The sequence below is a fragment of the Moschus berezovskii genome, chromosome 1 (genome assembly GCF_049115385.1).
Source record: "Moschus berezovskii isolate FMDL1 chromosome 1, NW_MosBer_1.0, whole genome shotgun sequence".
Classification (NCBI taxonomy): Eukaryota; Metazoa; Chordata; class Mammalia; order Artiodactyla; family Moschidae; genus Moschus; species Moschus berezovskii.
In genome coordinates, this window is record NC_142460.1 from 158966227 (window position 1) to 158988655 (window position 22429).

General features: G+C 48.7%; 1 protein-coding gene across 1 annotated transcript in view; it reads left to right on the forward strand.

The window, feature by feature from the left end:
* The window catches only part of SLCO2A1 (solute carrier organic anion transporter family member 2A1), an 87826-nt gene that overhangs the window by 20540 nt on the left and 44857 nt on the right, over positions 1 to 22429 (forward strand). The gene's annotated exons all lie outside the window — the stretch shown is intronic.

Here is a 22429-nt window from a genome sequence, read left to right on the forward strand (position 1 = left end):
TTGAGTTAGAGTTCAGGGGGACCTACTTGAATCTGATGCAATGGTTCCTGAAGTGTGGCCCCTGTACCAGCAGCATTGGCATCACATGGGAACTGGTTAGAAATGCGAGTTATTGTGCCCTATTGCAGATCTACTGAATCCAAAACTGGTGGTGGGGCACCCCGCTTTAACAAACCCTCTAGGCCATCCTACTGTGCCCTGAAGTTCAAGAACCTCTGCTCTGAGGCAAAGCACACATCAGAGCACTGATTTGTGAGCAGAGGTCACTGAGGCGGCTGTGATAGTCTTGTCCCCACAGTATTCGTTAAAGTGACTGATGGGAAGTAACCGTATTAAACTGAAATGGTTCCCAGGGAATGTGAGTATCTAATGTGGAGTCGTAATTGATGGGGAGAATATTGGGGAGCATTCCAGACAGGCCAGTGGGGGCCTCCCAGGGCACACCATGGAGAAAGGAGGCTGGGAAGGGGATGGTGGGGTGGACAGAGCCTCCTTGGGCTTGATGAGCATGGTGGCCACATGTTGGAATTGGGAGAATCTCCAGGGGAGCTTGGGCATACGGGCGCGCTGTGCGAGGCTGAGTTCCATTTTAACCTCTTTTTTCCCACAGGTGGTTTGGAAATGGCAAATTTTCTCGGAGGTCAAGATCAGGGGTGTTCTAAGTAGTGGTATTTATAGCTTAAAACTTACTGTAGGTAAACAGGGAATTTGAGAAATTGGCTTGCTTTCCCCCTTGCTCTCTCTCTTGCCCTCATTTCCTGTGTTTGGACTGGACATTTCACGTCATAGAAAAGACCTTGACACCCTGGACGACCCCTCCAGACAACAGGGCAGCAGTGGCGGTGCCTAAGGCCCACTCCCCTGGGCACTCCCTGGGGCCCTGGGCGGCGGAGGTGGGAGGAAGCAGCCGAGGGTGCGGTGAGGGTACCAGGGAAGGATGTTCCATTGCTTTTATCTAATGTACTTTCTGATGGGAAGGAGGCTAGCACGCCTTGCTTGGCCTCCTGCCTTGACCTTTCCCGTAAGAGTTTCCTTTCCTCTCTCAGTCCAACCTAGCACCCGAGGAAACTTTTCCAAGAAAGGTTTTGAGCATTTTCTGCAGTGCTGATGGTCCTCTCCTATCAGCCGAAGGCTGGATCCCACCCAGTGTCTTCTACATTGCCCTCTGCAGACCCTGCAAATGTTTCTCCCTTTCCCCTGCTCCCTGATGATCTGAGGAGTGGCGTGGGGAGGAAGGCAGCAAAACGGAGGGCAAGGGGAGGCACATGGGAGTCCAAGAGGTGAGGCCGTGGAAGGGGTGGCCCTCAGTCCAGAAAGGGCCAGAGGTAAATTGAAGTGGTGGAGAGAGGGGAACTGGAATAGAGGCTCCTTTTGGGGCAGAGATATCCTAGGCCACTGTGCTGGTCAGGGGTGACCAAAGAAGACCAAGCAGATGTGCTGACCACCTGCATTCGGATGTAGCCTTCAGTGACAAGGCTGCCCACCCCTGGAGCAGGGGGCCAGATGAGCAGACTCTTACCCATTTAAAGACTAGACACAAGACTGGACTTGGACCAAATCATGAATGTTGTTAGAAATCAGGTCGCCTCTGTCAGGCATCAGATCCTTTATCTTTCAAGTCAGAATTCCCATGTCCCAGAGAGCCTCATCAAAGGCCCATTTTTCCTCCAGATTCTTCTGCAAATTTAGCTAGTGAAGTTCTGTTAGGAGATATCCCTGGGGCTCCACTGCAGGCAAAACTTCCATCTATAGATGGTGTCGTGCATCTGTGTCAAGTCTAACAAGGCATGAGGCTCTGCCCTCATGGAACAAAAGGTAACAGAGATAATCAGACAAGACATCTTCCCACAGCCAGCTGCCTTCTTGCTCAAAGATTGTCAACATAAAGTCCTAAGGGGATTGATTTCAAGACCCCAAATAGTGGCTACTGAGTCACCATTTTTATTTAGTGATTAGTCCCTGAATTCTATATGATCCTGAAGGGATCTTCTTTCTTCCTGGGTGTGGGGTTAAATAGCTGTCAGAAGTGAGGCTCTTTTTCTGTAGGGGCACCTGCCAGCTAGCCTGAAAGCAGGGATGGCTCCATTAATGTTCACTTGGGTCTTTCCCTGCCCCACAGCCCGCTTCTGCCCCCCACCGCTTACCCTGCTCCCCACTGTCTTTGGAGCTCCCTGCTTCCCTTTCTTTGGACTTCAGATGCTCACCACCCCCATCGGGTCATGACCTTCTCCCTTGCTGACGCCCCCTGGTCTGCTGACACATGCTGACTGGAGGCTTCTTCAGTCTTGTCCCCAAATCCTTCACTGGCCTCCCTGCCTCTCCTCTGTTACAGGTTGCTGTTTTCAGTCGCTTGGTGATGTCTGACTTTTTGTGACTCCATGAGCTGCAGCGCACCAGGCTTCCCTGTCCTTCCCCATCTCCTAGAGTTTGCTCAAACTCATATCCATTGAGTCGGTGTTGCCATCCAACCATCTCATCCTCTGCTGCCCCCTTCTCCTGCCTTCAGTCTTTCCCAGCGTAAGGGTTTTTCCAGTGAGTTGGCTCTTCGCATCAGGTGGCCAAAGTATTGGAGCTTCAGCATCAGTACTTTCAATGAATATTCAGGGTTGATTTCCTTTAGGATTGACTGGTTTGATCTTCTTGCTGTCCAAGGGATTCTCAAGAGTCTTCTGTAGCACCGCAGTTCGAAAGCATCAGTTCCTCAGCGCTCAGCCTTCTTTATGGTCCAACTCTCACATTTGTATATGACTATCGGAAAAAACATAGCTTTGACTATATGGACTTTTGTCAGCAGCTTTACTTCCAAGGAGGCAGCATCTTTTAATTTCATGGCTGCCGTCACCATCCAAAATGATTTTGGAGCCCAAGAAAATAAAATCTGTCACTGCTTCTACTTTTCTCCCTTCTATTTGCCATGAAGTGATGGGACCAGATGCCATGATCTTGGCTTTTTTTTTTAATATTGAGTTTCAAGCCAGCTTTTTCACTCTCCTCTTTCACCCTCATCAAGAGGCTCTTTAGTTCCTCTTCATTTTCTGCCATTAGAGTGGTCTCATCTAAGCATCTCAGTTTGTTGATAGTTCTCCTGGCGATCTTGATTCCAGCTTGTGATTCACCCAGCCCAGCATTTTGCATAATGTACTCTGCATATAAGTTAAATAAGCAGGGTGACAGTACACAGCCTTGTCATATTCCTTTCCCAATTTTAAACCTGTCGGTTGTTCCATGTCTGATACTAACTTTTGCTTCTTGACACGCCTACAGATTTCTCAGGAAACATGTAAGGTGTTGAGTGTGTGGTGGTGTATGTGTGTACACATACCTCTTCTTATTTACAAACTGCTCCAGAGGGGTTGAGCCCTGCTTAACCCATAATGATATTCAATAAACATTTGCTTATCACATTACTTCAAGTGTTCCTTCTGGGAGAAATTAGCAATAATGTACCCCTGTATCCCCTGCCCGCTCTAGCCCCCACTAGAATTTGTTAAAGCAAATAGACCAAGGGAACTGTAGACTGTGTCTGCACCTTTGCCAGAGGGAGGCACCATTTCAGTCTTCATAAGGAGACACAGCATCCTGTGAAGGTTACATCTTGACTTGTGTGTTTTTGGAACTAAGTAAGGTCTTTGGGAGCTGATCCACGATATAACCATGATGGCCCTGGGATCACAGTTGTGATGGTGTCAGAGAGAGAGGTCCACAGGTTCCTAAGGGGATGTGTCAGCAGGGGAGTAGCCTAAAGAAGGGAAGCGATGTTCAAACAGAGCTTGACAAGGGGAATCAGGCCAGCAAGGAGGCAAGGGAAGTAGTGGGAGAATGTTCTAGGCATAGTGAAGCATACATCAGGACTCTGAACCTGGATGAAGAGGACCGCATTCAAAGAGCAGGTACAAGTTCAGTGTGTCGGGGCTGCTGAGCCAGGAGACCTCTTAAAGGTATGCAGGCTGCAGGCTCTGGTTTAGAGCAAGTCTAGAAAAGCCAATCAGTCCAGAGTTTTATCTTTCATAAGGTCCAGACAGATTGGTGGGTAGATGTTTCTGGCCTGTGGAGAAATGCCCGAAGACTCACCCTGCTACTTGTGAGAATTTGCCCTCAGCTAAGATGGCAGGGCCAGAGAAGGCAATGGCAACCCACTCTAGTACTCTTGCCTGGAAAATCCCATGGACGGAGGAGCCTGGTAGGCTGCAGTCCATGGGGTCGCTGAGGGTTGGACACGACTGAGCGACTTCACTTTCAGTTTTCACTTTCTTGCATTGGAGAAGGAAATGGCAACCCACTCCAGTGTTCTTGTCTGGAGAATCCCAGGGATGGGGGGTCCTGGTGGGCTGCTGTCTATGGGGCTGCACAGAGTCGGACACGACTGAAGTGACTTAGCAGCAGTAGCAGCAAGACGGCAGGACACCCTACAGGACAGCTTCGAAAGGCAGGAGGGGGGGCAGTTTCACTTTGTGGAGACAACGAAGGCCCCTCCATTCCACACGGGCTTCCTGTAACTACTTGGCTCCACGGAGGAGAGGTCCACACATTTAGGGAGAATTCTCATGGAGCGTGAGTCAGGTCCCTCCAGGAATGGAGAGAATGTGGGAGAGCCTGGGGATAAGAAGGAGGCACCCAGGTCAGGGGAGTGGAGGCCAGAGGCAATCAAAGCAAGGGTGGGAGCAGGAGAAGCAAGAGACGGGAGAGGCATAGGAGGCCTTGGCTGTCATGGTGTTTGTCCACAAAGGACAACCATGAGCAATAGAAGAATTAAGAAAACAGCTGGGTGAATTGGGAGGGACATGAACAGCTAAGAAAGCAACCTGCTTTCTCAGTCACCTGAAGAGTGGGTGAATTCAGACTCTCTGAAGAGTGGGTGAATTCAGACTCTCTGAAGCTGGAGGAGGAAATGTAGTGGGCCTGGGAGAGGTGAAGATGGTTTCTAGTAGGGTCAACTGAGGACATCTGGGCCAGAGGGACAGGATTCTGTCATTGAACAGAATGAAGAGGACCAAGGGAGTTGTAGGCGTGCTTCGAGTGATTGCCAGAAATCCTTGGCTTGTAGCCACATCACTCCAATGTCTTCTGCCTCCAGTGTCCTGTGTCTCTGGATCCAAATTTGCTCTTGTAAGGGCGCCTGCCACTGGATTAAGGCTCACCCTACTCCAGGATGACCTCACCATAACTTGATTATATTTGCAAAAACCCTATTTTCAATAATGTCACGTTCACAAGCACCAAGGGTTAGGCCTTTGACATGGAGACACAATTTAGCCCATAATATCCAGCAAAGAGGCTGGGGACAGCACAGGTCATAGAAAGTGTCCCTAGCAGAGGCAGAGGGTAGAGAGGTAAGATCAGTCATCTTATAAGGATGATAACAAAGATGCTGGGGGACCACCTGGGGGACTGGAGGGGAGAGGGGTTTGTAGGGAGGGGAAGTGGAGGCCCATGGGGCACGATGGCTACAGATATTCTGGGTTCCCTGCCAGAATTATCTGAAGGTAGCGTGGTTCCTTTGGGTTCATATCCTTGATATTTTGACTGTCATCAATCGGTAGGGAATGGAGACCACCGGCTTCCACTTCCCTCTGGGGATCCCCAGGAGGTCAAGGGTGGGATCTGGATTCGTGCTCAGCACTTACAAAGGACACGTCATCCTCCCGCTGCATCTGACAAAGCCTTTTCCTCCTGCCATGATTCCACTAGCGGCCAGGAAAGCAGAAGGAAGTCACGCCACGAAGTGTGGCAATTGTGCTGTGTTGGGGCCTCTGCCCTGAACATCTTGTCCTGCTGGCAGGGGCGGGCTGGAGCCTTCAGGGAGCTGCTGTCACTTTTAGACTGATGGGGTCTTGGAAGGAAGCGGGCATGTGTGAGGATCACTGTGGTTGGGAATGGGCAGGGGAATGCTGGAGTGAGCAGGATGGGGCGTGAAGATGCTTCTGTGCAGGAGAGTGTTGCTGCCAGGAGCGGCCTGTCGCAGGGAGCACGGCTTTCTGCTGCTTGTGCACGGCTCTGGAACACTACAGCCTCAGGAGGCGCTCTGATATCAGGCCAGCCAGTGAGTTGGACAGTGACAATAAACAGACCCAGAGTCTTGGCGTCCATCCGCGCCCATGCCCTGGCCTGTCCTGGTGGGCAGCCGGCCCACCCTTGTCTCAGGTGTGTCTGCTGTCTTTGACTCTATTACAGGTTCTTCAAGCTTGGTTCTCAGATTTCCAGTGACTTTGATTGGGCTGGGCGTGCTGTGGTTTATCAGGAACTCGGCGGCCTCTGAGAGGGTGAGCACAGGCTTCCAGGCAGGGCTTCCCTGGGCGAGGGTTCCTTCCTTGTCCTGCTGGGCACCTACCGTTTCCTATAGAACCTCAAACTCTGCATGGGGCAGCCTCGGGGGGACACCCAGACCTGCCCCCCTTCACTGCTCAGTGTGACTCTAGTCTTTCTGTTAAAAAACCTGGCAGGGCCAAGAGGGGAACATGAGTCCAGGATTTCATTTTTCCAAATGGAGATGTTTGGGAGCTCTGATGTGCAGCTGGCCCTGGGTGTCACCCTGCTGACAGTGAAAGAATTAACAGGGATTTGCACAACAGAAGGAAAAAAAGAAAAAACCCCTATATCTTCAAGGAATTCACAATCTGCTTTAGTAATTTTACATCTTCCTACTCGTGGCTTACAGGTGCTGATGTAACCAGTGGTTACATTCCCTGCAGTTCATTCTTTCCTGTTAATGTGTTTATTGTCAGATATTTGCCGAGCAGATCACCTCTTCCTCATGAAGTAGTAGCCAGCCGTGCTTTGTGGTCATTCCCCTCCTCCGCCCGCTGGCTGGCGACGGCTCTGTGCTGGATGCCAGGATTGCCATAGGGCCCCACACACTCAAGGTAGTTGTAATTGCAGTCTGGGCTCAGGGCCATGAAGGAACAATGGAGAATGTGAAACAGGAGGGACATTCTTTACCATCGTATAGATACGTGAGTAGAAGCTAAACAAGGGTGGGGGTAGGAATGAAGAGCCCCCTAACCCCAGACCCTGGTAGACAGAATGGGCCCCACCCCCAGAAGCTCTAAGGTAACATGTCATCGCACAGGTGATGAGTGTTCCACCCAGCTACAAATTTTACTGCCTGTTACCCCAGACTGTAGCTAGGGTAGTACCCAAGGAGAGGCCGTGGTGGCAGGAAGCTCAGCGAGGCCAGAGGTAGATGTAAGCTGGAACAGGGAGGCCCTGCAGGCTGGGGTGCTCTGCTTGATCTTGATCTGAGCCGGTGGAATTCCACTGGAGGGATTTTTCATGGGTCATGAGAGGCTCTGATCTCCATCTTCAGAAGATCATGCTGACACACCATGCGATTGTATTTCTGTAAAGTACAAAACAGGCAAACTATGTGAGCTGCTAGAGGACAGGAGATCACTACCCTGGGGGGGAGGATGACGGAGAGGGCACCCGAGGCTGTCTGGGAAGCTAGAAATGTTCTGTTTTCTCGGTCTGCGTGCTGTCCCTCTGGCATTTTGTAAAACTGTACCCATATGACTTGTGCCTTTTTGTGTTGAATGTTATCCATTCTTCAAAGATCACTCTGGCTGCTGGCTAGAGAACAGATTGGAAGGAGGAAGGAGTGGGCGTCAGGAAAGGATAGACCCACCTGACCAGTAGTGGCCAGGTGGGCCTGCCAGCCTCGGGATGGAAGGCGGCAGTGGAGGCGGAGACACAGCACGGCTTCGAGCCTTGGTTTGGAGGTGAAATCACAGGGAGAGAACTGGAATCCAAAGGAGGCGTGTAGGGTAACATGGTCGTTTGAGGTATGAATTGCAGACTGGTTGTTGGGAGTAAAGTCGAACTGTGTGGGAAGTAGGGAGTTGAGGTGGGAGGTCTGCAGTCTAGGATGGACTGGATGGAGCCTTTGGCGTGCCATGGGGGTGACCTCTGTGGTGAACGAGCAGGATGCCCATGGGGTGTGTGTGTGCAGAGAGACAGACAAGGGGGCTGAGGATGGAACAGAAAGAGCTCCCACAGGAATTGCTAAGGAGGAGCACTTACAGAGACTGCACGAGCCCGGGAAGCAATGGCGTCAGAGATAGTGAGGGAAACAAGAGTGTCAGATGCTGCAGGACTTAGGTAAACCTGTCACTGGAGAGACCACTGGGTTTGGCAGTTAGGTAACCAGCTATCTTGGTGAAGACAACTTCAGTGGTGCCTTCTTCGCCCAAACTCTCATGCGATCAGGGTGCTGGGTGGAGCAGAATGATGGTGTCACTTGGCGTACCTTGGGTGCTACCATTTACCAGCTGTATGATAAGAGAATTTTGTAAGCTTAACTGAACCTCAGTTCCCTCGTCCATAAACCAACAGAACCGTATTTGCCTCTCAGGGGTATGAGGATTCACTGTACGTAGTAGGTGTTTATTAAACATCTATTAAATTGAAGAAAGTAGGGAAAACCACTAGACCATTCAGATATGACCTCAATCAAATCCCTTATGATTATGCAGTGGAAGTGAGAAATAGATTTAAGGGACTAGATCTGATTGATCGAGTGCCTGATGAACTCTGGACGGAGGTTCGTGACATTGTACAGGAGACAGGGACCAAGACCATCCCCATGGAAAAGAAATGCAAAAGAGCGAAATGGCTGTCTGAGGAGGCCTTACAAATAGCTGTAAAAAGAAGAGAGGCGAAAAGCAAAGGAGAAAAGGAAAGATATAAGCATCTGAATGCAGAGTTCCAAAGAATAGCAAGGAGAGATAAGAAAGCCTTCCTCAGTGATCAATGCAAAGAAATAGAGGAAAACAACAGGATAGGAAAAACAAGAGACCTCTTCAAGAAAATTAGAGATTCCAAGGGAACTTTTCATGCAAAGATGGGCTCGATAAAGGACAGAAATGGTGTGGACCTAACAGAAGCAGAAGATATTAAGAAGAGGTGGCAGGAATACACAGAAGAACTGTACAAAAAAGATCTTCACGACCAAGATAGTCACGATAATGTGATCACTGACCTAGAGCCAGACATCTTGGAATGTGAAGTCAAGTGGGCCTTAGAAAGCATCACTACGAACAAAGCTAGTGGAGGTGATGGAATTCCAGTTGAGCTATTTCAAGTCTTGAAAGATGATGCTGTGAAAGTGCTCACTCAATATGCCAGCAGATTTGGAAAACTCAGCAGTGGCCACAGGACTGGAAGAGGTCAGTCTTCATTCCAATCCCAAAGAAAGGCAATGCCAAAGAATGCTCAAACTACTGCACAATTGCACTCATCTCACACGCTAGTAAAGTCATGCTCAAAATTCTCCAAGCCAGGCTTCAGCAGTATGTAAACCGTGAACTCCCAGATGTTCAAGCAGGTTTTAGAAAAGGCAGAGGCACCAGAGATCAAATTGCCAACATCCGCTGGATCATGGAGAAAGCAAGAGAGTTTCAGAAAAACATCTATTTCTGCTTCATTGACTATGCCAAAGCCTTTGACTGTGTGGATCACAATAAACTGTGGAACATTCTGAAAGAGATGGGAATCCCAGACCACCTGACCTGCCTCTTGAGAAACCTGTATGCAGGTCAGGAAGCAACAGTTAGAACCGGTCATGGAACAACCGACTGGTTCCAAATAGGAAAAGGTGTACGTCAAGGTTGTATATTGTCACCTTGCTTATTTAACTTATATGCAGAGTACATCATGAGGAACGCTGGGCTGGAAGAAGCACAAGCTGGAATCAAGATTGCCGGGAGAAATATCAATAACCTCAGATATGCAGATGACACTACCCTTATGGCAGAAAGTGAAGAGGAACTCAAAAGCCTCTTGATGAAAGTGAAAGAGGAGAGTGAAAAGGTTGGCTTGAAGCTCAACATTCAGAAAACAAAGATCATGGCATCTGGTCCCGTCACTTCATGGGAAATAGATGGAAAAACAGTGGAAACAGTGTCAGACTTTGTTTTTTTGGGCTCCAAAATCACTGCAGATGCTGATTGCAGCCATGAAATTAAAAGACGCTTGCTCCTTGGAAGGAAAGTTATGACCAACCTTGATAGTATATTAAAAAGCAGAGACATTACTTTGCCGACCAAGGTCCGTCTAGTCAAGGCAATGGTTTTTCCCGTGGTCATGTATGGATGTGAGAGTTGGACTGTGAAGAAGGCTGATCGCCGAAGAATCGATGCTTTTGAACTGTGGTGTTGGAGAAGACTCTTGAGAGTCCCTTATACTGCAAGGAGATCCAACCAGTCCATTCTAAAGGAGATCAATCCTGGATGTTCATTGGAGGGACTGATGCTAAAGCTGAAACTGCAATACTTTGGCCACCTCATGCGACGAGTTGACTCACTGGAAAAGACTCTGATGCTGGGAAAGGTTGGGGGCGGGAGGAGAAGGGGACGACGGAGAATGAGATGGCTGGATGGCATCACCGACTCTGTGGACATGAGTTTGAGTGTACTCCGGGAGTTGGTGATGGACAGGGAGGCCTGGCGTGCTGTGATTCATGGGGTCGCGGAGAGTCGGACACGACTGAGCGACTGAACTGAACTGAACTGAACTGATGTGCCAGTTACTCAGCCAGAGGCAGAAGATACAGACCAACAAACAAGCAGACAGAAACTCATCATTACACAAAGTGATGTGAGGAAAACTGCCCCTCAGTGCTTCCCTGTGGCCATGAACCAGCCTTCTTGGGCAGAGGGGTCCCTCCTTCCTGGCCAGCTTCCCAGGATCCTGGGCTCTTCCGATACATGCCTCCACACCCCACTTTCTCTCTGAAAAACTCACTTCCCCTTCCTTGAGAGCAGGAAGGGAAGGGCTTAATCTACAAACCCTTCAGGGAGGTGAGGGAAAATATTAACATCCCATCTTGTTTTATAAAGAATAGGAAGAATCTAAAATAGGTGAAGTTTCTGTATTAATACAGTATGAGTGGTGTTTTCCTGCCACAAATGGATTCAGTTTCCCGAATGGTGCTTTATTTCACCTAACAAATTACTTTTGTGCCAACTTCCAGAAAAGACAAATGGTACTTGTTTTCCATGAAGGAAAGCTTTTCTGACTTTAAAAATAAAAGTGACTTTGGAAATTTCTAAAGAGGAATTTGTACACATACTTACATAAATGTCAATGATGATTTTGCTTCAGAGTTTTGTTCTTCTGGGCGCCCTTTAGCACCACGCTTCTAGCTAATCTGATATATTTTTTTACTCTGTGTGCTCATGTTTCGTCTTTTCCAGAATTTTTTTTTAAATCTACGATTTCTAAAGCCCACGCCACATGTCCTGGTCACCTTGGGCCGTCTCTCGCCCTTTGCTCTTTCATCCTCCTTCACAAACGCCACCAGGAGAGTCTAGACATCTGACTTCCTCATGGCTGGGGCTGAGCTTCAGACAGTTACCACCAGGGAAAAGCCAAAGGAAAACAACTGCGGCCAAAAGTGTTTGAAGCTTACTGGTATCATTGCAGTGTCCCTTCCGCTGCCATGGAAATCCACATGTTTCTTTACAGATAGCGCTGATTTTTACACATCCAAGGGCCCTCAGGACTCAGTCTTATCAAAGGCCTCTCCTAGTCACAATAAGAACAAAAACTACAGAATTATGTGGGTTGGGGCTTGAAGTGTCCTGCTCAATTTTCTCTTACCTAGAGGCCTTTAGGTGAGTTTTTTTTTTTTTTTTCTAAGCGAGGGGACTAAACTAAAAAATGGCTGGAAGATCCGGTCTAACCCAATTCCTTGGTGACCTGGATTGGAGAGGTCCTTGGCCCACCCCACACCCCCACCAAGCAGTGTGACCCGTGAGAGAGACCACTTAAATACTGTGGTCCTCTGGGCTTGCTCTGGCTTCTGGTGGACTCCCGGCCTCCACTGAGGGTCCAGTCCTCCGTGGAGCAGCTCCCACAGACCTCCGATGGCCCTTTTCGGTCACATGGGGAGAACCTGCCAGACAGTAAGTCACGGTGTGGAGAGCAAAAGCTAGCGAGAGGGTGCTGGGCAGAGACGCCCAGGGGCCTCCCCGATGGGCAGAATCAGAGTCCCAGCTCTCCAGACTGGCCACTACCCTCTTAGAGAACAAGGAAGCTGTGAGGGGAATCTGTGTTGTTCTTTTTAGATTGTTCTGATTTTCATACTTCCCAGGGCACCCAGGACCGTGTCTTATCAAAGGCTTTGTCTAGTTTATGATAATATGAAAGACACTACTACAAGTACCTTCTGTGACTACCACCCACCTGGACCCTTGGCTGGCTATTTTGAATCTCTGAGCTTTATCTGGTTCAGGCATTCTTCCCACATGGGAACGTACCTGATTTCCTGAATCACTTCTTAAAAGACACGTTCCCCTTTGGGGCCACTGAACCATGGTTTGGATCCAAAATCACACCCTGCTGAAGGTACAGGAGGGTAAGCAGGCCGATGGGGCTGAAAGAGGCCTTCACTCCAAGACACATCTTTGCTTTGCTCCCTCTCTTGGCAGGACGTGGGCAAGATTCCCCTCTCCCCTCCGGCTCAGAGGAGCCTCAGGAGAGCCAACCCACAGACCTCCTTTCCTTTCAGATGCTGCCTCTTTGAGGTCATTGGAAAACAGCCGGAAGTCACCTTTTCTGAGTTTCCTTCTTTGTCCCTATTACATTAGGACCTCTTGAGCCTGGAGTCTCACCTCCCAGATCTTATCCATTGGGTGAACTTCCACCCAGGACTGAGAATGGGCTATGAGAGTAAAGACACTAAAAAAATAGAAATATTTAAGTGGAGATGGAGAGACATCCTAAGCCAGCACCACTCTCCAGCCATGTGACTTCTGTTGGAGATGGACTGACCACTTTGGGAAATCCTAGTCATGTGACTTCTGTTGGAGATGGACTGACCACTTTGGGAAATCCTAGCCATGTGACTTCTGTTGGAGATAGACTGACCACTTTGGGAAATCCTAGTCATGTGACTTCTGTTGGAGATGGACTGACCACTTTGGAAAATCCTAGTCATGTGACTTCTGTTGGAGATGGACTGACCACTTTGGAAAATCCTAGTGAAATGGATGAGGTGTCAGGATACATGCGTGTCCTAGTGGGGGAGGGGGAGAGAAGGTTGTGGGGAAGAGCCTGGGCACACTTCTTGGCTTGACTACTTAGGCCCCTGACAAGTACATACTCCTTTTTTTTCCCTTTGAAAAAGTGGGGACAGAATTATTAATTTGTTTACTGGACTTAACATCAGGAGGTGGATTTGGTTCATAATTCAAGATGGCAGGCTCAGCATGTGTTTGCCTCCCTTCATCTCTAATACCCTCGTTAGGATAAGAGCAATGCATTAAAAAATTATGAGAACTAATAACAGAAAAAAGGAAAGTACAGGAATTATGAGTGGATGAAACATCCCAATAGTTTCAGTAGGATGGAGGGTGGTTGGAAAGTGTCGATAGATGAAGCAAAGTCGGGGAGAGTGGACTCTGAAGTGCACGCGTGGGGCTGACAGTAGGGGAGCCCCTGGACTTGGAACTGGGGGCAGTCATGGAGAGCTGCAGATTCAGAGTGGGCAGGGGTGGAAGAAGGCAGAGATTCAGACAAGAGGAGCTGGGCCTGAGGGGTTAATACAGTGTAGCCCTTTACCTTGGGCTTCTCTCCATGCCTCGAGGGACCGTCAGCTGGTATGGGTGGGCACCCAGAGGGTAAGCCCCACTGCTGGCTCCAGGCTTGCTTGCCACAAAGTGAAGTGATCCAATAAGAATACAAATACTGATAGAACCATTAAAAGTTGGGGAGAAGAGGGAGAGAGAGGGGACCTGAATAAGTGAGCTAAATCCTCTTCTATCGTGGCTCACAGTCGAAAGTGATAAATCAAGAAATTGCAAAACAAGAATATTATTTTGAGATACGTGGATGTAATCGACAGAAACACTAAAAACAGTGTGTCCCCAGACTGTAGTACTTGAGGTAGGCTACGGTTGAGCATAGGGCGGGCCTTGTCATTCTTAGTCCTTCCATATGACAATTTTTTAAAAAACATGTGCATGTGATACATTGAATTCAAAATAAAAGAAAAAAGTGAAAATAAATGTAAGTGGATTTGTGATTAAGTAGGAGGGATCCCAGCTGACCATGAAAAGGGGCTTCTGAATGGCAGTGTGGCTCAAACCCAGCTGGGTTGTCACCGTGGCTGGGCGGCTCTGGTGCTGCCCACGAGACGTGCGAGCCTCCTGCTGTTCCTGCTTCCCTGACCCAGTCTGCTCCAGCCTGGAGAGGAGGAGCAACAAGGATTCTGGGGCCAGATCTTGACTCACACAGGCTGGAGGTACTAAACCAAGTGGCACCTCTAAGACTCCTCTGTCACTTAGGAGAACTGCAAGCAGCCATCCTCTGAGCTCTGCTTGCACTGCAGGGCAGGGCAATATTAAGGTTTCCCTGAACTCTTCTTTACTCTTCTCACTCTTCCTCCTTCCTTTCTTCCTTCTTTCCTTCCTTCTAAATCGCTCCATTTAGACTACTGACATCTATTGTTTAAGGATGGGAACATTGATCTAAACTGGGAGGTCACAGCCTATGTCCCAGTCCAGCCCCATCTCCTGCTCCTGAATGGCTTTCTTCCCACTCCTGGTTCCCATCAGTGTGTTAAACTTTCTCAGAGACATCACATCCTGGTGAACCTAAGGCATCGGCTGAATTTTCTAGAGTTTTGCCTTCATCGGGATGCATGTGGACAAAATCAGAGTTGGTTGACAGCAGAGTCAGTGATTAGATGGGTAGTAATCCTGTGAGGACCACATTTCAGAAATACTCCTAGTGTCCCTATAATTCTAACTAGTGCTTCAGATCATAGTTCTCTGTTTAGTTCAGAAAAGAAGGTCATGAAGCTGCATAGCAGAAGAAACTATGGCTGGGCTGGACTTTGACCCTTTCTTGTTCATCCCAAGCTATAAGGGTTTCACTATGTCCTAACGGTTTACCCTTACAGTCTGATTATTTACTTACATAGAGCTCTGAAGTTTGGCTGGGCCCTGGGGTCCCACTCTGAACCTTCACTTGGTGTCTCAGCGTCTTTCAGCCGTTCTTAGCTTTTTGGCAAAGGTGGTGAAAAGAGTCATCTCTATTAGAAGAAAGATCTTCATGACCACTCCAATCTCTCTGCTTCCTTCCTGTCTGAATTTCCTCTCCATGTTTGTTAAGATTGGAAAAAGAATAGAGCGGTGAACGTGAACCGTTAGACGTTTTAGAGCTTCCCGTCCACCACACCCTGCAAGAATGTTGTTCCCTTGCATTAACTGTCCCTTCGCACTTCCTTCTGCAAGATCTGCCTGAAGACTTATATAGTTTTAACACACACACACACATGGAAAGCTAGATGTTTACATTAACACACACGCTTAAATATCTACTTGGATTTTCATGGTTTCAAAGTGAACTCTTTAACAGATTTATTCCAATGACACTGCCAATGCTCATAGTTTTTTAAAAAAAAACTGTTTATGGAATTCCCTTCAAAGCCTCAGAAGATTATTTTGAATACCTTGCTGGTTGAAAATCATTTTGAAGATGAATTTTCCTTAAATCAACTTTATTGAGGAATAGTTTACATATTATAGGGCTTCCTTGGTGGCTCAGATGGTAAAGAATCTGCCTGCAATACAGGAGACCTGGGTTTGATCCCAGATTGAGAAGATCCCCTGGAGAAGGGAATGGCAACCCACTCCAGTATTACTGCCTGGAGAATTCCATGGACAGAGGAACCTGGTGGGCTACAATCCATGAGGTCACAAAGAGTCAGACACGACTGAGCAACTAACACTTCATTTCGCTTTACATATAATAAAGTGCACAGATTTTAAATGATTGATGAGTTGCTTGTAGACTTATTAAAAGCAATGCTGAAGGGGAAATTTATAATGATTGAGGACAGACCACTGGAACAAACCTGCAGCTTCCCAAATGGCTCCTCTGATGGACATATATTCTGGAAGAGAGTTCATCAGTTAGACTATTTAAAGACCTATTCATTCACTTGACAATGAATGAGCCCCAATTAAGGACTAGGCATTGTTCCATACAAGAGGACATGGCATCTTAAAAACACACATTTTTCCTCTGTGAATTCTGGATTTTGGTGGGGGTGATGACCATAAGTGATAAATGTGTGATGTAATTTTAGGAAGCAATTCAGTTCGCTTCAGTTGCTCAGACATGTCCGACACTTTGCGACCTCATGGACTGCAGAACACCAGGCTTACCTGTCCATCATCAACTCCCGGAGCTTGCTCAAACTCATGTCCATTGAGTCAGTGATGCCATCCAACCATCTCATCCTCTGTTGTTCCCTTTTACTCCTGTTTTCAATATTTCCCAGCATCGGGGTCTTTTCTAATGAGCCAGTTCTTCGCATCAGGTGGCTAGAAGTATTGGAACTTCAGCTTCAGCATCAGTCTTTCCAGTGAACATTCAGGGTTGATTTCCTTTAGGATGGACTGGTTGGATCTCCTTGCAGTCCAAGGGACTCTCAAGAGTCTTCTCCAACAGCACAGTTCAAAAGCATCAACTTTTCGGCACTCAGCCTTCTTTATGGTCCAACTCTTATATCTATACATGACTACTGGGAAAACCATAACCTAAGACTAGATGGATTTTTGTCAGCAAAGTAATGTCTCTGCTTTTTAATATGATGTCAAGGTTTATCATGGCTTTTCTTCCGAGGAGCAAGTGTCTTTCAATTTCATGGCTGCAGTCACCATTCACAGTGATTTTGGAGCCCAAGAAAATAAAGCCTGTCACTGTTTCCATTGTTTCCCCATCTATTTGCCACGAAGTGATGGGGCTGGATGGCATGATCTTAGTTTTTGAATGTTGAGTTTTAAACCAGCTTTTTCACCCTCCTAGGAAGCAATAACTGCTATGAAAAGGAAAAAAGTGGAGTGAGGAGACAGAAAATGCTGGTGCGCTATTTTTACAAAGATAATACAGCCATGTAATATATCTTTATTTTCTTTTCCTTTTCTGAAGAAATCTCAAGACCAAGATTCTACCATAAGTTACTTTTAAAAGGGACATGGAATCCTTCCATAAACTATTTTCTGCAGAATGCTAGAGTCTGTAGATGTTTCATATATATACAGGGGGTCACATGGCTAAAGAAGCCATGGAGAAAGTTGGGTAAAACAAAGCTAAAAGCCAGTCTTTACTGAAGGTTTTCTTAGAGACTTTTATACTCTAATACGAACCGTAAGTATTCACAAGGAAGGATGGTGGCATGCAAAGTTTTCCAAACTTTTTTCTCCTGGGAATCCTTTCAAGTTGGAGCATCTCAAACAAGTGGTGATCTGCCTAACACATTGTGGGAAATTCTGTCCTAGAGTTTTCATGCCACAGGAGATGGGAAAGCAACAGAGAGGTTCAATTATTTGGGCAGAAGGAGGGAGAGGTGGGAACCTGGGCTTATTAACTATCTCTCCAGAATGTGGAGCACGCGCTGTGGGTCAAGCAGGTCTCTAGGGCTTTAAACACAGACCCTTTTATTCAAGCCTCCCAAGGCAGCGGGAACAGGTATTGTCAAAGCTCCTGTTTGCTAGTGGGGAAACTGCTGTCAGAGGGTCAAATACATAGTCAGAGGTCACACCATTCATCACAGGGTCAGGATGTGAGCTTCAGGTTGTTTGAATCCCACACCCCAACGATCAAATCCCACAACACCATGTTATCTAAATGGCGGTGGAGGATGGGTTGCAACCCAATGAGTGAACCTTTCTCCCACCAGTCCATCTCCTTATGCTTATAAGCCCCACAGTCTCACAAGGGATGGATTTCTCTCTGTCCTGCATGGTGTCAAGTGTTTGCTGCTCCATGTCACACTGGCCATCAAGCAGGTACTTGATAAGTTCCAATAGCCTGAGTCCTGTCCATGTAAGCTCAGTAGTGGAACCAGATGGCTGTGACCTTGAGCAGCTCTGGACAGAAATCTCCTGGAGTCTTCTCTCCACTTCTGTCTCTTTACTCAGCATCTTCTCCCCACCTTTCCTCCCCTGCAGCCACAGATCTCCTTCCTCTCCATCTGCTGAGTCCACTGGAACCTGGGGTCTCAGATACACACCAGCACTTCTGCTGGGGCACCTGTAAGGGACCCCAACTTGCCAGGGCTGCAGTGGCTGGAGGCTGGCAGTTCAGTAGGCTTTGCTGGGCTGTGAGGTGAGAAAGGCGCCCCCTAGCTCCAGGTGGAGTCTTCCACCTCGTTTTCTGCAGGGATTTTTGTATTTATGGGAAAGAGCAAAGACATATCTTTCAGGAAAAGATCTGAGACAGATTTTTTTCCCCACCATCCTCACCTTTCTCTCCTCAGACTGCTAGGGAACCAAATAGAGATTGTGTGTGCTTCGTCCCTCAGTTATGTCCGACTCTGCAACCCCATGGATTGTAGCCCTCCAGGCTCCTCTGTCCATGGGGGTTCGCCAGGCAAGAATACTGGAGTGGATTGCCGTGCCCTCCTCCAGGGGATCTTCCCAACCCAGGGACTGAACCAAGTTCTTCTGCATTGCAGGCAGATTCTTTACCATCTGAGCCACCAATCAGCTGCTCGAGTAGAGATTAGTCACTCCTGTTAATTCATTACTGATTTGGTTAGAGGGAGGCTGGTATTTTTGAACTTTATATGCAATAACGTGGGTGTTACAAACCTGAACTCCTGTCCTCTCTCTCCATTTGCACTCTTCCTCCTGGGCCCCCATCTCACTCACAGCCTTGACCCCTTCCTGGCCCTCAGGCTGGAAACTCTGCCCCTTTTCTTCCACCTCAAATCAAGGACAAGAGCCTTGTCAGCTCAGCCTCTGCAGGAGCCTCTAAGCTGCCACTCCTTGCCTCCCCACTGCCTTGGACATTGGCCAAGCCCTCAGTGTCTCTCCCAGGCTGCTCTGACAGCCCTCGGCCCTCTGCTGGATGCCACCCGGAATGCCAGTCACATGCCAAGCCATCCGGAAGCCTCTGCGCAGAAGTCAGCATCAGGTGCCAGGACTTTTGGAAGCTACCTGGAACTGGACACATAACTGAGCCCTGTGCTGGGCAAGGGAACCATTGAAGGGTTGTCGAGACAGAGATGGGAAAGACAATTTTGTGAGGACTGAGCAAAGATGCAGACGGGGAGTATGCGCTGTGGGGCGGTGTATGACCTTGATGAAGTCGGAAGGACAAGAGGTTCTAGCTCTAGTGCTACATAACAAAGCAGCCCTAAGCTTAGTGCTTAAAACAATGGCAACATTTAGTTTGCTCATAAATCTGCCATCTGTGGAAGACTTGATGGGCACAACTCACCTGTCATTGAAGGCTGGAATCCTAAGCTGGCTATAGGCTGAAACTTTAACTGGATTTATTGGCTGGAACATCACCATGTGGATCACCCATGAGTAGGGAAGAGGGGCTTCCTTATAATGTGATGTCTGGGGTCTAAGTTCCTATGAAAGAGCTGGGGAATTCACTATTAACTTTCAGGACTTAGCCTCAGAGGTCACAGAGCATCACTTCTGCTTCCTTCTCTTTTTTAGAAGCAAATAGGTAAGATTGACCCATATTGAAAGGAAGAGAACACAGATCCCACCTATTGATGGATGAATGTCATTGTCACTTTGTAAGAGGTGTATGTAATGGTAAGCCACTCCAGTACTCTTGCCTGGAAAATCCCATGGATGGAGGAGCCTGGTAGGCTGCAGTGCGTGGAGTCGCTAAGGGTTGGACATGACTGAGCGACTTCACTTTCACTTTTCACTTTCACACATTGGAGAAGGAAATGGCAACCCACTCCAGTGTTCTTGCCTGGAGAATCCCAGGGACGCGGAGCCTGGTGGGCTGCCATCTATGGGGTCACACAGAGTCGGACACAACTGACGTGACTTAGCAGCAGCAGCAGCAGCAAGAGGTGTATGTGGGACAGGAGACATTGGTGTAGCCATCTTTGTAAAACATGATCCACCTATCCGACTATGGAAAAGAGGCATGCAGAGTCCAGGACCTGTAGAATCTTGGATGACACTCCAAAGGGCATTGGTTTTTATCTTGTGAAAAGTGGGAAGCCAGTGAGAGGTATTAATCTGGGTGTAACTGGCTCACATTGGTGTTTGATAAAGCTCTTCCTGGTCTGATGAGATGGAAGACTGGAAGGCAGCAGACAGGAGATCTGTGAGAGGCTGTTGAAGGAATCTGGCAGAGATAAGAGAGGGAGGGCCTGAAGCCAGACATAATCTGGAGGTGAGGGAAGGTCAAATGCACGAGGCCCCAGATGAAATCTCAGTGGTACGAAATGTCAGAGGGGAGGACCATGCATCCAGGAGGATTTCTGGTTTCTGGCTTAGGGCACTGAGCGAACATGATGGGGAATGAAGGAAAAACCGGAGAGGTTTGTGGGGGAAGACATTGGGCCCTATTTAGGAAGCGATTAGTCTGGGGGAGGGGTCTGAGAATGTCCGTACGGACATGTCTAGCACAAAGTGTGATGCACCTGAGTGTAAAAACCCTGCGGGACATTCTGGAAGGTAGTCTGAGATGTGGGCACCACAAATGGGGTTTCCAATGCACATGTGCAGAAAGGGCACCGTGTCCAGGGAAGGTGACTACAGACAGTTTGAGCGGGGCAGGTTGCGGGGGCATTAACCTTCAGGGGGTGATCAGAAGAAGATAATCTGGTAAGGCATTCAAGACTAAATTGCCTGTATCCTGGACGTAGCAGGTGCTGTGGGCTTAGTGCCAGGCTCTCCAGGTGCCTGGCATGCCCGGTCTGGGACTGCCTCTCACTCAATGGAGTAGCCATCGCAGGTTCCTTCCCTTGTGAGCCCTTGGTCTCCCAGCTCTGAGGTGCTAGGATCACCCCCCACCCTGACTCTCCCTCTCTGGACTTCTGTTTCCCCATTTGTAAGAGAGACTAGATGATTTTCCAGAGTACCTTTTTCACAAAATGTTGAGAATTCCAGCCCATGAGAAGAAGCAGAGCCGAGCCCCCCCGGGGAGGCAGGGGTGGCGAGTGGACAGGCTTCCTCCTGCCACCCGTGATGCAGATGGCTGTGACCTTGAGCAGCTCTGGACAGAAATCTCCTGGAGTCTTCTCTCCACTCTGTCTCTACTCAGCATCTTCTCCCCACCTTTCCTCCCCTGCAGCCACAGATCTCCGTCCTCTCCATCTGCTGAGTCCACTGGAACCTGGGGTCTCAGATACACACCAGCACTTCTGCTGGGGCACCTGTAAGGGACCCCAACCTGCCAGGGCTGCAGTGGCTGGAAGCTGGCAGTGCAGTAGGCTTTGCTGGGCTGTGAGGTGAGAAAGGCGCCCCCTAGCTCCAAGTGGAGTCTTCCACCTCGTTTTCTGCAGGGATTTTTGTTATTTATTGGAAAGAGCAAAGACATATCTTTCAGGAAAAGATCTGAGACAGATTTTTTCCCCCACCAACCTCACCTTTCTCTCCTCAGACTGCTAGGGAACCACGTAGAGATTGTGTGTGCTTCGTCCCTCAGTCAGGACTGACTCTGCGACCCCATGGACTGTAACCCACTAGGCTCCTCCGTCCATGGGGGTTCGCCAGGCAAGAATACTGGAGTGGATTGCCGTGCCCTCCTCCAGGGGATCTTCCCAACCCAGGAACTGAACCCAGTTCTTCTGCACTGCAGGCAGATTCTTTACCAGCTGAGCCACCAACACTGCTGCTGCCCTCTCTCCCTGGCTTACAGTGTCTCCTAGCTGATCCTGGCTTCTGACCTCGCAGCCCATCCTTCTCCCCTCTAATTTTGATTTGCATCACTGAGGGACAGTGTAAATTCCACGAGGTCCACTGTTCTGGGGTGGAGGCTACAGCCTCCCCATCCCGGGAGCCCAGGTACAGTTACATCTTCCCTTGACTTAGTGAAATTCAGGCTGACACAGGGGCCCTCACAGGCAGCTTCTGAGATGGGTTGAAAAGAAGGCAGGCTCAGGAGGGGAGTGGCAGTGCTTGGACAAGTGTCTGGTTTTGTGGTGTGTTGGCCACCTTGATTTGGATGTATGAGCAGGCAGCTTGGGCTGCACCCTGGGCTTCCAGAGGCTTTACATTGGCAGGTTGGAGAGAAGATGTCAGTTCTGACCCCAAAGCCTAGAGCAGGGCCCCTGTGGATGGCTGGCTTGGCTTAACAAGGAAAAAGAAATGAGGGTGGATCCCTGTTGCTTTCCTGAGATGCCAGCCCTTCCAGTGAGGGAAGAGCTTTGGCAGACTAGGAAACATAGTGGCACCCCGCCCTTCCCTGAAGGAAAAGTGCTGTCCTCAGAAGGGGCACTTCCAGGGGTTTGGGGCTCTGAGCCTGCTCTCAGCCCAACAGCCAAGAACCCAGGAGCACTAGGCCTGCAGCCAACTCCAGCTGCCACGATCCCTCTCCACCCTTGCCACTGTGTATCTGTCCTGGTCAACCACGGAAAGCACATTTGCTTATCACATTTACTCACACCCACAGGACAAGGCCTATGGGACAGGGTGGGATGCCTTTCCCAGGCCTTTAT